Source organism: Colius striatus, chromosome 1, assembly GCF_028858725.1.
Source record: "Colius striatus isolate bColStr4 chromosome 1, bColStr4.1.hap1, whole genome shotgun sequence".
Lineage (NCBI taxonomy): Eukaryota > Metazoa > Chordata > Aves > Coliiformes > Coliidae > Colius > Colius striatus.
The window spans coordinates 87,793,755-87,809,569 of record NC_084759.1 but is presented as its reverse complement, the minus strand read 5'-3'; the positions used below and the strand labels follow the sequence as shown (position 1 = coordinate 87,809,569).

At 58.4% G+C, this 15,815-nt stretch overlaps 1 protein-coding gene across 11 annotated transcripts in view; it reads left to right on the top strand.

The window, feature by feature from the left end:
• BCOR (BCL6 corepressor) overlaps positions 1-15,815 on the top strand; it is an 82,596-nt gene that overhangs the window by 19,514 nt on the left and 47,267 nt on the right. For 6 of the 11 annotated variants that reach the window (XM_062000060.1, XM_062000124.1, XM_062000106.1 and 3 more), the window contains exon 1: positions 4,436-5,023. The exons of 2 other annotated variants lie outside the window; for them this stretch is intronic. The gene's annotated coding sequence lies outside the window, so the exon portion shown is untranslated. 3 more of the 11 variants (XM_062000090.1, XM_062000083.1, XM_062000098.1) reach the window with 3 other exon arrangements.

Here is a 15,815-nt window from a genome sequence, read left to right as displayed (position 1 = left end):
CCCGGCGCCCTGGCCAGCGCTCCGCAGCAGCTCTTTTCCCGAGGGGACGGGGTGGGGGACACGGAGACGGACGGGGGGGACAGGCGCGCCGCAAGCAGACAAAATGGCCGAGCTATGCAAGTGGGAGAGGTAGAGGGGGCAACTCGCAGCTAGCCAGACTTCCTTCTGCAACGGGGCTGTGTCCCCGCTTCCCCAGCTTGGAGCCAGGGCCATGCCTCTAGTCCGTCTCCCCGCGGCCGCCCCGATGGGCTCGGCGCTGCGCCTTTCCCGCCGAGCTCTGCCCGGGCCCGGTGAGTGCTTGCTCTGGTGGCGGTCGCCCGACCCGTCCGTGTATTTGTCTGCCTGACTGTCCTGGGCTGTCCACTCTGAGCAGCAACGGGGCCCAGAGGACCGCAGGCATTGCCAGTCGTTTGTGGAGCTGGGAAAGGGTGCGGAGCAAAAAGCAAACAAAACCGGAGAGATTTGTCATTTGCCTTTGTAAAGAAAGATAGCGGCGCTCAGTCCGTGAACCCAGCGCGTCTTGGGCTCTTCTGGGGAGAGGGAGAGAAAATAATGGATCTCCTGTCAACAGAGTAGCCCTGAACTACGAAGTAAAATTATCATACTCTGCTATGCAAAACCCCCTTGATTGCACGGGGAGTTTGCATGGCGGTGTAACAATATGCTGGCACCGTGTCAGGTCTGAAAGTGCTGCAGACCCTGTATAACGCCAATTGAGGCTTGTCTTGTTTTGTTATTCAGATTTCTACACTTCCATTAAAAACAGCCTTACAATAAGCAATGATAAAGGTCTGATTTAAGACACACTCAAGCAGGGCAATTCAGAGCTTAGGACAGTGATCTGTTATTTATAGGCTTTTCCTAGCACTCATCACCAGGCTGTCTGAGCACCTCGATCACATTAATTCATTTTACCTTCGCAGCGCCCATCTCCCCTCTCATTTTCCGTGCCCGGGGGACCCGCGGGCTCTGGTTGCTGCTCGGTGAGCTGGGGAGCAGAGCACAGAGGGGGACTGGGAACCCGGCTTGGCCACTCCTAAGGTTTAACCCTCAACTTTCTGAGGTGTGCCCACCGGGGTGAGCCGGGGTGGGGGGGAGGCTTCCAATTACAGGCGGCGCTGGAGGTAAATGAGAGCCGCCGTAAAGCCATCCCACTTGGAAGCCTCCTGCGAGAAGCCCATTCTGCCATTAACAATGGATTTGTCTTTACGAGGAGGTTAAGTACTTAGCATTATCGGAGCAGCCGTTTTTTTGCAAGCGCATCCTTGCCCAGCTCCGCGGCAGCAGCAGCCGCAGCAGCAGCGCGGAGCCCCGAGCATCTGTGGACTCCCCGCCTCCACTCCCAGGGAGAGAGCAGTTTGCGGCGGCCTGACCCGGGGGTCAGCTCCCTCCGGGGCGTGTGGGAGCGGGGGGGGGGGACGGACACACGGCCCGGTAATCCGCAAGGCAAGAGCATGCTCTGAATTTTCCGGGGTTAGCTCGGCAGTGCCCGCCGCCGCCGCGGCAGGGGAAGGCCGAGCCAGGCCGCGGGAGGAGCAAACTGAAGCCCCAATGTCTTCGCCGGGAGCCGCCAGCCTCCCGCTAGCAAAGCTTGGGGACCCGGGGAACAAAAAAGGCACAGAGGCGAACAAGCGCGGGTCTGTTCCTCCCCGCCACGGAGGAAACTGCGTTCACAGAGAAAGAAAGTTTAACTATGGTTAAAAATAAAAGTGTAGCCACTTTTACCCCGAGATAACTTGAAGTCATTATTTAAATGGAAAAGAAAAAACAAAACAAAGCCCCAACTCAGCCGCAACCACCCCAACCCCATACTGTGGACATACACAGCCCAGGGAAGGCAAGCAGGGGACTTTTGTGATGCAAGTGCGGGCTGATGGCCCTGTAGGTCCAGACCTACGGGGAGACAAAAAGCCCGGATAGGCACAGCCAGGAAGCTGTAGCTCGGGTCATCTCGCTGGAAGATGCGTTGGTTCTGCTTTCCTACTGAAAGAAACAATTTTAATTAGGTTTTCCCTAGGAAAGGGAAAAAAAGCCCCAACCAACAGAGGCCTTTCTTCCAGCTGTGTGCCTGTAACTCACGTGTGCTCAGTCTAATAACTTTTAATGTCTAGCCCTAAAACATCTTTATAAAAAATAGCTTTACAGCGTAATAGGCCAGATGTCCTCTGCTTGCAATGGGGGATTTAAAAAAAACCAAAACGGTGTGAGCCTTTACAGATGCGTGTCCTGTCGCGCCAGGATGAAACCTGGCCGTTGCCCGGGGCCGTGCACCCTGCCGGCCGGCACAGCGGGATCGCAGCCCGGCCGCTGCGCCCGGCGGCTCCCTGTGCTCCCCTGCGAGGAAACAGAGCGGTGCGGATGGAGTTTCGGGTTTCAGGCGGTGGATATTTCACTTCTGCTTTGAGACAGGCGAGTTTTTTAAAGAGAGATAGGGCGAAAACCCAAAGCCCCATGATGGCAGTTTCACGAAATGCCAACTCTCTGGCCGTGCCCCGTCTGTGTGTTGTGTCTGCGTGTGTGTGTGTATGTGTGTATTCTGCATCTCTCTCCCTGAACATCTGGTGACCCCCTCTTTTTTTTTTTTTTTCCTTTTTATTTTCAGATATGGTTTAGATTCTCGATTAAAACCTTCTCAATTTTTTCGGGGGGAGGGGATGAGAGGGGATGGGACGTCATGTGCTTTGGTAGGCACAACTTTCGAGAACTCCTGGTTTTTTTCATTTCAGAGATAAGCAGTAGCAGGGGAGAGCAGGCAGGCAGCCCCGGCAGTCCTGCTTTGGCTCGCAGTGCCTCCGCACGCAGGCTTTTCACGCAGGGTCCGATTAAAAATTCCCCTCAGGGCGAGCTGCCCGCGTTAATCGCTGAGCATTTGTCTGACAGTAGCTCCCATTGGGAGCGGCGGCTAGGAGGACTCGATGGGAGGGCTGAGGTGGCAAAACTCCCCCTTCCTCGGGAAGGCGCCGGGCGGTGCGTGGGAGCTGCGGGGCCTAGGGCCCGCCTGGCCTTGAGGCCGATGCTGCCCCGGGAGCCGCGGGCTCTGCGGGACCAAAGCTGGGAGTATCGGCCAGGATGGGCGTTATGAACGTAAAATTTACGAGTCGAGCTCGCCGAGCCAAAACTTGCCTTGCCAAAGTAAATAGATGCAGCCGATAACTACCAACCCCGAGATTAAAGGGCTCCTCAAATCGGGCAGAAATCTTAGGCAGCCGTAGAAATGCCAGCGAACCCACGCCTCCCTCCCCCCCCGCCCCGGGTTGCCACCCCGCTCAGACGCGGTAAAAAAAGCGCTTTAAAGGCTGCCGAAGCCGGATCAGGCGAAAACACGCTTTAATAAGGTTCCCCGCCCCCCCCCCCCCCGGATTCCTCCGCCCCGCGCAATGCAGACTTTGACAAACGAATGGCTTTTTTTTCCCCATCCCGATTCAGGGCTTGTAGAAACTCTAGAAATGCTGAGGGGGAAGCGCGGAAATCTGCGCGGACCGCGCGAAGTTGGGGGCGGAGGGTGGGACCAGAGAGGGGCCACAAGGCCGCGTGGGGGGGAACAACCCCTCCACGAGTGCGCGCCGTGATCTCTGCGGGGGGGTTAGAAGTGCTGCGAGCCCGCGGCGGGTCTTGGGGCGGCGAGGATGCCCTTGCGCGACTGGGGAAATCCGGAGCCAGCGGGTCTGCGGGGGGGCGGGGAACCAGGGGGGAGATCCCGGGAGCGGCGGGGCGCGCCGGGGGAAGCGGCGGGGGGGGAGGGCCGGGGGCGTCCGTCGGAGGGGCCAGCGGGGCGGCAGAGGGTGGCAGCGCGACGCGACCCGCCGCGGAGCCTGGCAGCGATGTCTGGCAGCGCCGCCGCCGCCGCCGCCGCCGCCGGGGTTTTGACAGCTTGGCGGAGCGGAGTGAGCGGAGCTTTATGGTAATTGCGGTTCTCCACTGGCCTTCTGGGTAGCGAGCGAGGGGAGAATCGGCGGGGCGGCGAGGGGGGGGGGGGGGGGGGGGCAGGTTTCCTCTCCCTGCCGGCCGCGAAGCGCGTAGTGTCCCCGGGGCGCCGCAGCTTGGCAGCGACCTGAGTCAGCCGTGGGGAGCGGGCGAGGCGAGGGGCTGGCGGCGCTGCGGGGGGGGCAAATCAATTAGTCAGGGCAAGGGGTGGGGGGGTGTGCGGCCGAACGGTCGGGCGAGCCCTGCCTGGTCAGGGAAACGTAGTCAAGGGAGGGGGGAAACTTGCAGAGGGAAAAAGCGGTGGCGGCGCTGCTGCTGTTGCTGCTGCCGCTGCTGCTGGCGGCGGCTCCCTCGGTGCAGCGCCTGCCCGGGGGGAGGGGAAGGGAGGGGAGGCAGCGGCTGGAGGAGGAGGAGGAGGAGGAGGAGGAGAGAGAGAGAGAGAGGGAGGGGGGATGCGAGGGGAGCGCAGCGTGCAGCAGACGGAGCCCGGTCTCCCAGCGGCAAGGTGAGGAAGAGCGGCTTTCCCGGCGGACTAAAGAGGGGAGGGAGGGGGAGAGGAAGAAAAAGAGAGAGAGAGAGAGGAGGAGAAGAGGAGGAGAATTAAATCCCCAGCCACACACACACAAAGCCGCGGCGGCCAGGGCACGGGAGACGGCGGCGCGGGCGAGATGTGGGGAGCGCCGCGCTCGCCAGCGCAGGAACTTCGCCCGGAGCAAGCCAGCAACATGGCGCTGCCAAACCAGAGCCGGCAGCCGGAATGAGCACAGTGGGCTGCCGCTCCCGCTGCTGAGCCCAGCCGAACCGAGAAGCAAAGCCCTTCCCGCGGGCACCTGCCCCGTCGGCGCAAGCGGCGGCAGCGCTCCTGTCCCCCGCGCCCTGCCTTCCCGCACCTCTTCCCCGGGCCGCCCGAGTCGGGGCAAGCCGCGGCACACGGACCCACTGAGAGGGAGAGGGAGATCGGGAAACTTTTCTCGCCTCTCCGACCCATCCCAGCCCCCGACGGGGCTGCCATTCCAGGGAGACCAAGCAGGGCGAGGCGACGGTGTGGGGACCCGCGGCGCGGACCGCGTACTCCGCAGCCCCGCGGCGCGTCAGAAAGGTCAGTGCTCCGCTCCGCGAACAGTTCCCGTGGGGAAATCCCGGCTCCGCCACCGCTGGGTCCCGCGGGGACGGGGCGGCCACGGGGCTCCTCTCGCTCCCCCGCGGGAACGGCGGCGACGCGTCCGAAAGTTACGGCGCGGGGGCAGCGGGGCTCGGGCGGGAGTGGCGGGCAGGCGGCGGCGCGGGAGAGAGGGGAGCTCTCGGTGCGCGTCCGGGGCTGCGGTGGCGGAGGGGAAGTTTGGAGGCAGTTGGTTGTGGAGATGCCTGTTGGGGCGGCTGGGGGCGGCGGGGGGGGGGAAGCTGCCTGTCGCGCTGTCGGCTCCGGTGCGCCTTTGTCGGGGGTGGTAGCGGTGTTCCCGTCGTCTCGCACTTCGCGATCGGGAAGGCGCCGGAGTAGCAGCGGTGCGGAGGGCTCCCGGGGGACGGAGCGAGCGAGGAGCGGCGTTGCCGACCCTCCCTCGCCGTGCGGGCCGTGCTCTACGCTCCCCGCCGAGAGCAGCGGGCGGTCCGGGGGCGGCGGGCAGGTGAGCGGTGGGAGCCCGCTGCGGGATGCCTTCCCCCGGCTCGGGGAGCTCGGGGCGCCTCTTCCCCCCGCTTCCCTCCGCCCCGGTGGGGCAGGTGCCGCTGCGCACGTGGGGCAGGGGCAACCCGGGGCTTTCCCGTGCGCGGCGGAGCTGTGCTGGCGTGAGGTCCGGCGTGACACGGAAGTTTAGTCAGCCCTGAATTGTAGTTTGGAGTTGGAGAGCGAGGAGGGCTTGGGGCTTGGCATCAAAGAGCCGTCCAGAAAGACGGTCAGGAGGGAGGCAGCGGAGGCTGCTTTGTGAAGCCGGGGCCAAGTGGGGCGGCTCTGCGCAGCATATGAGGCATGCATTTGATGTTCGCGGAGCGAGTCCGGGGGCGAGGGCTGCAGAGCGTTCACGTTCCTCTTTCTTTCTCGATGTGTGTGCGTTTTTTGTTTTTGTTTTCTCTCTCTCTCGTTTCCGCGTTGCCTGTCGGACTGTAGTATCCTGGTTTGATGAACGTGGAGGGGGTGAGGGGGAAGCGAGGAGCACCTCCTCCTCTACTTCCCCCCCCCCCCACTCCCCCCCGTAAAGCCCAGACGGTAGTGAGCGATGTAAAACTGACAAAGTGTGGGGACTGGCTGTAATGGTATCGCCTCGGAGCTCCTCACAGCATTAATTCCCACTAATGAATATTTTCCAGAAACTCCGTTCATTGCTTTCATCTGGTCTCTGGAGCCTGCAGCTTTTGTATTCGTGTTTGTATTAAAAAGGGGGAGTGGGGGGAGCCTGGTCTGCACCACGTAGCCCCGTAGCAAAGCCCGCATTTTCCAAAGGTTTCTATTAACTTTTTTTTTTTTCCCCCCTCCTCCCCTTCCCCTTGCCTCGGCCGCGGGGGGCAGCCGGGGAGAGCTGCGCCCGTGCCAGGGCCGCTTGGGAACAAAGCTGGAGGCGAGAGCGGGCGGGCGGTGCGGGGTTTCGGCCCCCGGGGCAGCGCCCGCACCCGCCCCCCCACCGGTGGCTCCGCCGCGCCCGGGTCGCCGCCCCCCTCCCCGCCCGTCCGTCTCCCGCCGAGCACAGCGTTACCGCTTCCCTCCGGCCGCCGCTCTCGCCTACTTTCGTCCCCGAGACGCCGGTGCTTGCCTATCCGCCTGGAGCCCGGTACCGCCGCGCTTGCGACACACCGATTCATTTCCTTTCTCTTCTCTTCTCTTCTGTTCTGCTGGCGGAGCCGCTGGGTGGTTGGGTTTTTTTTTCCCCCCTTTTTTTTTTTTCTTTTTCCTTCCCGAGAGGTAGCCAGCGCAGCGCTCACCCTAATTGCTTTTAGGAGGATTAGGAGCAAATTCCTCTCCCCCCACCTCCCCCGCCGCCTCCCCCTCCCCGGGTTGCCTTCGCGCGCCGGGGTTGCAGTTTATCCCTGGTGCAGTTCTTTGAATTGCTGTCACAAATAGGTGACTCAGAGTTAATTAGGAAGTATGCACCGGATCAATGGGCTGCACAGCTCATTAGTTATTCCCCAGCCTTTTGCAGCGTTGGACCTCCGGCTCCTCGCCCTGCATACCTCTTTAATACGCAACCAGGAGTGCTGGCAGGGAGCACTTGGGGTGAGGGAGGGCTAGGTGCGAAGGGGCGTGATGAATACGGACATTAAAGTTTCCTGGTTGGGAGGCTGCGTGTGGATGAGTAGCCGGGTCCCCTCTTGCTCCTTGCCCGCCCCCAGCCCCTCCCGCCCAGGCTATCAAACCTGCCACCCCGCACGGGCGTGGTGGGCCCTCACCTTCCCCGAGGTCGGAGGGACGAGCCCGTGAATGTTACCAAAAACAAACAGGCACCAAAAAAAAAAAAAGAGAGGAAAAAAAGTGTATGTGTGTTTATTGGAGCGTACGCTGAGAGAGCAGACAAAATCTCATTTGTCAGGCATGAAGGTGGGCTGTGTGGAAGGCTATAAATATACCAGGGAGGATTGTATCGCGGTCACTTTTCTGTTCTTCGCCATTTCTAAGGTGAGTGGCGGAGGCTGAGGGACCAGGCAGGGGCTTCTCCTGGTATTGTTTGTCCGTCTGTGATAGATCGGTCTAGACAGCCGCTCAGGCTCCCTGCGAGCTCAGGAACCGGAGCCTGAAAGGGAGAGTGGGGGAGTCGGAGAGGAAAAGGTCACTGCGATATTTTTTTCTTTTCTTTTTTTTTTCCCTTCTTTTTGTGGCGGTGGTTGTTAACCCTTAAAGCTGAGAGGGGATCGGAGCCGGCTACTCTGACCTGGATGGATGTGGGAGCAGCAGTGGTTGCAAGGATGCTGCTGGAGCAGAGGCGGGGTGGGGGGTTGGGGAAAGCAACGAGGCAGTGTGCCTACAGCCCCCAGCGCTGCTCTGTCCCTCTCATGGCTTTCCAAGAGCTGTTTCCCACAACAGGAAAAGAGTTCACCAGGCGAGCGGCAGATTATTTTGTTCCCAGGAGTCTCCTGTCTCTGGAAACTCCAAGGAGTGAGTGCTTGGAGCCGAGGTCGAGTGGTCGCGGGGCCAGGGAAGCCACCACAGCTCCTCACGCTCGTGGGTGGACGGTCAGGCAGGCAACTCACCGGGATGATGGGGTGTCACTGGCGGCTCTCAGCCTCACTGGCCCTGCCATGCCCCCTCCCCTTCCCGCGGGTTGCAATGGAAATCCCGCCGCAGAGGTTCCCAGACTTGTGGGGGGGTTTGTAAGGAGTTTGCTGCGGCTGCCTTTGGGCCCGTCACTGCCTGCCCCGGCAGCTCTGCGCCCCTCACCCCACAGGGCCGCTGGTGTGCTCTCAGCGTGGGGCAGCCCATGACGTGCGTCTGTGCAGGCAGATGCTGGGCATACCTGCCTCGGGGTGGTCGGGAGCCCATGGGGGCACGCACACCCCTTGGAGCACAAGGGCAGGCGGAGAGCTGGCTCTGCGTTGGGGCTGGAATGGGTCGGGGGGTTATTTGGAGCTCCTGCCGTTCCTGTGTGCTTCCTTTTGTACCGAGGAGGCCTCGGTGGTGGAGGAGATGCAACGCTGGCCTGGCGTGCAAGCCTGGGCGGTACAGATTAAAAGCAGTTAAGGCTTTCGAGCGATAGATAAAAGCTGGTTTTGTTGGATTCGCCTGCAGCGCAGACCATTCCCATTCCTCTTTGTCTGAGCCCTGGTTCCGGGCGCTACAGCTTTATTGGAAACGCTCCCGAGCAGTCCGCGCAGCCAGGGCAGCAGGCAGCTCAGTGCTTATTTACACGTCACATCTAAATACATCTCTAATTAGATAGGAGCAACGCCGGAAATGGCAGATTTGTTGCATATCTAATAGAGACCAGTGCAAACAGACTCAGCAGGGTTTCCCTCTCTTCTGCCCCCCCTCCACCCCCCCGCAAAGACCAGCAAGACCAAGCCAGCAATCTGAGATCGAACAGAAATGACTTCTCCCATTTGAGTGCATTATGAACCACATTGGCAAATGTCTCTGTTCTAATATTTAAAGCAATACTTAGGATGTGTGAACTGAATGCCCAAATATGGACTGGGTCTTGAAACAATACTGGTGCCTTGGCTTTATTCCTGCTCTGGTGGACAATCCAGGCTCCGTGTCACGCACTGTATCTGCCTTTACCAGGATGTGCGGAGAGCTGCAGCTTCTCAGGCAGTTTGATATTGCCGTCTCTTCTCCCTCCTCTTCATTCCCTGCCCTGTGATTATTCACTTATTTGAAGGCTAATAAAGAGACCAAGGTCTCCTAACAGGGATGCCAGAGGCAAGGCGACTGAATGCCGGGGGCTTCTGTACAGTCCCTGCAAGCAAACTTTGTGGGTCTGTGCAGCTGTGAGACCACACAAAGTTGTTGACATGCTTTTGGGTCTCCCATCTGCAGAGAAAATGGACCCAGGCCACCACAGCCCAAAATAATGAGTGCTGCGCATACCAAAGTAGTCTTAGCAATCTGTGGCTGTCCTTTAAAAGGTCTCTCAACTTTGACCAGCGAGTGGCCTCTGCAAAGACGGGCACAAGGCCTGCTCCAGTTCAGGTCGTAGCTCTAGCATCCATATTGCCCTGGGAGTAAAAGTGTCTTGGTGTGAATTTGTGCTTGGCGCGGAGGAGAAGCGGGCTCTGGTTTCTGCATGTCTTGACAAAGGTGTGGGTTCTTGCTGTGACTCTGCAGCGTGGTTGGGTTGCACAGGTGATATGCGATATGCTATCTTTCCTCCAAGCACCGCAATAGATCACGTTTTAGTGCGGGCTTAGGTGGAGCAGCATGAAACCGAGTTTAATACTTCCTCCTTAGACTGGTGTTGCTTTAGAAATAATTGATGGTGGGAGCGTTCCTGTTCCTCTCTTTCTGGGTTTTGTGCTGAGCTGAGCGGCAGAGCGGAGCTGTCTGAGGAGAGCGAGGCAAACCCTTTTTAACTGCAGCGAGGGAGCAGCTTTGGCTGGCTGCGTGGATGTGTGTGTGTGTGTGTGTGTGTGTGCGCGCGTGCAGGAGGCAGCGCGGAGGCCCGAGCTGCAGGCAGGGGGAGTTCCCTCGGCCCTGAGCAGCTCCCGTTAATCCTCCTGGCCTTCCAGGGGACTGGCTTACTGTGGTCGCTGCTCCGGAGCAACCTTTCCCTCCGACATGACCAGCTCAGGTCCTGAGGCTGTGTTGAGAAGGGGCATCTTTCCCCTGGGGAGCGCATCTCGCATCTCTCGTGGGGATTGGGGATTTCTCTGGGGATTTCTCTGGAGTGAGCTGCCAGTGCTGCTTTGAACGGCCAAACAGAGGAGGTGGGGACAGAAATGAGGAGGCCAAGAACTCCTTGCAAATGTGGATTTAGGAAAGTTCTGCTGCTTTCCAGCAGGGAATTAATTTTTCCTTGTTTGCTGGACAGCAGTTCTTGGCCGAGCTGAGATTTTTTTTTTCCCCCTCCTCTCTTCCGCCACTGGAAAAGTTAGTGAGCGAGAGCACGCTTCTGTACCTGCCTTGCTGTTTTCCCTACACTGTTGTCTGAATTTTTTGGGACTCCCCTTCCACATGGAAGAGCCTCTCGTACCCCAAACCTACCTCCTGAGCTAATAGATTCGATGCCATATGATTAGACATGCAAGGAAGTTCGCTTGGAGAAGATCCTGACAGCATGAAATATAATTTGTGATCTGAAAGACAGTTTCCAGTATAATCTCATTATGCACCACAGACTCCCGGTGTTATTTTGTAGAAGGCGGACAATGATCAATTTACATTGACCTGGGGCTGGGCGAGCTTTTAGATGGTAATTGCCATATTGATTTGCATGCAAAAAGAAGACCTGCTAAAATTAAAGACCGGAAGCTAAATTAAACTAAATTTATTGTCTAGGTGCAAACTAAAAGACTTGTTAAAGTCTAGGGTAGACTGGGAAAGCTATGAAATTCAGAGAAAAAAATGATTCTCGTCCCGATCGCTCCGGAAAATGAATCTACATGATGGAGACTGGGGCTGCAAAGACCCCATTGTGAGTGAAGGCACACAAGCCGGGGCTGTTCCGTGTAAGCCCCGAGTCTCTAAACAATCGGAGAATAAAATATCTCCTCTGTCCAATGAAAATCTTGGCCTGAATGTTGGGATTGTCGTGCTAAGGAAAACAAAGCTTTATTTGGATAAGACAATTAAAGTGGAAAGCGCAGAATCCACCAGCCACGCTGGGAATGGCTCGGATAAAGAGCTGAGTGTGTTCAATAGAGCGCTGGGGAAAGGGGGAGGCTTGGGGCCGTGCTCTGCGGCCGAGCCGGCACCGGGAAGTGCTTTCCTCTGCCTGCTCCTTGGCTAGGAGAGGCCAGAGTGTGCCCAGCCAGACGCGCTCTCCTTTCCATGGCTCCCGCTGCCTTCTAAGTAATCTCCTGCAGCCGGGAGCTGCAGTGGCACAGCTCTGCTGTGGGGCCGTTCCCCTGCCATGCACCTCCAGACGGCCCGCAATGGGTTGCAGTCTGCCAGGGCTGCCAGCCAGCCTGCTTTTTCTCAGAACGTGTTTTGGTTTTCATTTTCATCTGGAGTAGCTCTTGCTCTTTCCCCCAGGTGTTCGTTTAACGCTCGGGAACACCTCACCTAGGGGCCTTGTTCGACTTGCAGTATTTGCATATTACAAAACATTTGGGCCTGTATCCTGGGTTGTAAAAGTCAGATCTCCTCCTCCACGGGAGTATCAGAGTAGCTGGTGCCTGGCACGGTTGATAGCAGAGAGGAGTACGCCCCGTGCCTGGGGCAGCCCGATGGCTGTCCTTGTGCTTGTGTGGACCAGGTGCCACTGGGGCTGTCTGCCCTTCACCCCCTGCTGCCCTTCCCTCGTGCTCCCCAGGAGTGAGGTGGGCGGAATTGCAGCCGAGGGCTCTCCTCGAGTGGAGGGAGTGAGAGAGCTTTTCGGGGTGTATTTAGCCACGAGTAAGGCATTTGTGTACGGTGGCAGGTAGGGACAGAGAAGTTAAATCAAAGCTGGAGAGGCGTATTCTCAGCTCTCCTTGAAAATCAGAGAGAACTTGCTAATGGCAGGAGAAGGGATGGGCTTAGTTCCTCATCTTTCTAAGTGTAAATTCCCTCCCCGAGTCAAACTTTCTCCATGTGAATGCTCCTGGCTATGGAGAAAAGATCCTACAGAGATCCCTGATCCCCAGGCAATCCCCTTTGCTCCCACGCCCTGGTGTGCTGGGTTGTGCTCTAAGCCTCCCCGGCTTGCCCACAATGGTAGGAGGCTCAGCTGGGCGTTGGGGGAAGCCCTTCCCACAGGCTGCAGTCCCCCTGGCTCACCTCGCTCTGGCCTGGTCGTGCTCCCCGCGTGGTGTTTTCCTTTCCTCCCGTTTCAGTAGTCAAGCACAAAGTGGATTAGCGAAGCCCCGTGCAGAGTTAAGCAGCCTGGTGTGAAGTTATGCCGAGCTCTGCCTGAAGGACTCGCCTGCCTTCCCCCTGCAGACCTCCCGTGCCGTGCTTTGCCGTGCCAGGGCAGCCAGGGCCAGCGGGCAAGGGGTGGATGCTCCCCAGGGTCTCCACGCTGCGCTAGGCCAGCAGAGAGGGAAATCGCTCCAGCTAAAGTTGCAAGCAGCAGGGGAAGCCGGAACAATACTTGCGAGCAGGAAGTGATCTCCCAGGGTAAACGTTTTAATGGAAGTGTAACCTGGCATTGCGCAAAAACCCAACCCAGGGCGGCTGCTGCCAGCTGGGGAGGATGCAGGGCTCGGGGAGATGTGTGGGAGGCCGTGCCGTGCCACGCTGTGCCAGGGGCGCCCACGGCAGAGCTGTACGCGCAGAGCTGGGGGCGGCTGCGGCATGGCCTGCCCTGAGCAGGCAGCTGAAGGTTGTCTTATTTTAGCTACAGAAATATCTCTCTAGGTCCGTTACTGCGGGATCTCCTTTGCAATAAACTGTATTGGCTCTCCTCTTTATACAAATTGCTGGTATGAAAGAAAACCCAGCCTATATATGCATCGAGGCAGGCATGAGCTAGTGAGATCAGGTTTCCTACTGAGCTCCCGGAGGAGAAGTCAGCATTTGATTGAAGCTACACTTGGTTCTTGGTTCCCAGGGGACAGCAGCCCTGAAACACGAGAGCCCTCCCTTTTTTTTCCCCCCTTCTCTCTCTTCTTCCTCTAAAAGCCTTTGTGCTGAAAGAGCCTCAGTAGGCACGAATCGCCCGTCTCTCACAAGAGTGTGTTGCAGCCTTTGCTGACATTGTTTTGTTAGCAGTGGTTTTTTACCAGGCCAGCAGATTTCCAGCTACGTATAGGCAATGAATAGTCGATGATACTGACCTGCGAGTACGTACTGGCATCGTTTAACGGTGAATCCGATTCGGAAGTCGATTGGAGACGTTACAAGTTGGTGCGAAGCACCTTACCTGCCTGGGAGTGCTGCCCTTTGGCAGGAGTCAGGCCAAGGTGGGAGACGGGCTTCTAATAAAATCATCAGTTTTCCCTCGCTGGTGCTGGTCCCCAAACTCCTATAGAAGCACCTAGAAAGTGTGCTTTTAGCTCCTTTGGCCTCCTAAAGAGTTTGTGCAGTACACAAATTTTAGAGAAAGTTGCCATGTCGTGGTTTTCCCCTGGAGATGCGCAATTTGGGTACTGCTGGGAGTCAAACTGGCCCAGTAAAGATTTCCTCGGGTTGATTTATTCTTCCCTTGCTTCTGTTCAGTAAATTCCACCTCTCCTCTAACTTGGTCGCCGGGACAAAAATAAGTAAGGGTGGAGAAGGAGGTGCGGGGATTTACAGTCAAAGTTCCAGCTGTGCCCAACAAAAGGTCTGCTGAGAGCATGCAGCACACTCCTTTGCTGCTGGGTGGTTGCAGTGTGAGCAAAGTTGGCCTCGAGTTTTAGGTTCTTGTGTTTTTTATCTTTATTATTTTTCCTTTTCTTTCCTCTTTCTTTTCCTTACGAGGGAGAGGGATGAAAGTGGAACGGCGTCTCTTGCCGGCCGGCTCCGCGGCGGGGTCGGGGTCATCGCCCGGGGCAGGGCCGACGGGGGTGGCTGTCCACGGCGGAGGGGCCTTTCGGCAGGAGGTGCACTGCGATAACGGGCCGGGAGCTGCGGCCCGGGTGCACAGCTGCAGGACCCGGGGCTGGGGAGCCAGGCCTCCCCGGGGAACGGCTGCTCCCGCGGGGGCGCGCCGCGGGGGCGCGCTCGCCGTGTGCCGCGACACAGCTGCAGGCGCGGCTTTCCCCGATGCTTGCGGGGCTCCCCCTTGCCCTTCCCGAAAGCCAAACCGAGAGCCGAGCTCAACTTCCGATCGGGTTTTTCGTCGGGTGGGAGCGAGTGCGGAGTGGAAAGCCGTCTCCGCGGCGGGGGAGAGCCCTGCAGCTATCGGGACCCTGCCGACACCGGGCTGCCGGAACACTCCCCCCACCCCTCCCCTTCCCGGGGCAGCGCGGCTCCGCCTGACCGACCGCCGGGAACAAGCACGTTTCTGGCCCCGGGGCGGGGGGGGGCGGAGGAGGTGGGTAGAGGGTGTTCCTTGTTTCGAGTAAACCAGCTGCAGTAGTTGATGGTAAAGCAATGAAGGGAGACACAATGCTGCTGTTGTTGGTTTGATCTCTAACTGGGAATTGTTAGTCTGGATTTAACTCTGTGGAGAAGCAAGGGCAGGGGAGGGGGAAGGCGAAGGCTGTTTACAGCCAGTGCAAATAATGTGACAGCTGTTGGAGCGCGAAGAGCCCGCGCCTTGCCGGCACTTGCACACAAAAGCTCTCGCTGCGGCCGGAGCAGCCCCGGGGCCGTCCCGCCGCTCCCGGAGGCAGCGCCCGCCGCTGCGGGGCCCAGGCGGCACCCCGGGGCTCGGCGGGCATCCCCCGCCAGCGGCGTAGAGCCGAGCTGCTCTTCCCCCGCTGCGCCGGCGAACCTCTAGCACACGTTGCCAGGCAGGGCAGAAGCCGCCCCCCCTCCCCCCGCGTCTCTCCTCCTTCTCTCCATTTATCAGCGCAGGGAGCCTGCGGGAGGAGCGGCCGGCTCCGCGCCCGATCCCAGCCACCTCCAGCGCAGGGAAATCCCTCCCAGGCCGCGGGTTTGCGCCGGCCCCTGTGCCTTGGAGGGTGAGGGATCGTGGAAGCCCTGCGGGAGGAGCAAGCAGACCCGCTGTGGGCCTCGGTGCGCGCAAGGCGAGCGAGGTGGGTTGGCTGGTGGGTTGGCGTGTGTGCCGCCTGAGTGCATGTTGGCAGAGAAGTTTTTCACTTTGGAGATGGCAGCATGCAACCCTTGATAACCTGGATGCACAGGCACCCCTGGAGTAGGTCCTCAGTGAAAAAGCTCCTTCTGCGTATATAGCCTGAGCGTCTCTTTTCATCTCAAAGCCTCTGCATCTAAGCCCCTTGGTTCACCTTTGGATCTTAGGATATAAAACGCTTGCCTGTTCTTGAAGTTTGCTCTTATACCCAAAATGATCTCTCCCAGCCCTTTCAGAAGAGCCTCTGGAAAGTCGAGGGAACTTGGAGAACTGGGTTCCGGCCTATATTTGTACCTGACATAGTTTTGCTACCTACGAGAATCGCTGTGTTTTATATAGCAAGTGACCTCCACGTACTATTGTCTTTTTGATGAGGCAGCTCTGGTGTGCAAAGCAGGTAGGAAAGGGATATGAGTATTTCCTTGTCCACCCTCCTTTTTGCAGTTTTGGTCAGTGGGTTGTCTTTACCTATTTCTCTCCACTCAATCTATTAAGTTGTGGTGTGGGGTTTTTTTTCCTCTTTCGGCCTTGACTATCCCCTTGATCCTTTATGGATTACGCTGCGCTATTAGCGGCAAAAGCACGCAACAATTTTAGCATCAGTTCCTATAAACTGGTGTTTTATATGGCATGTGCCATTTTTTTCTG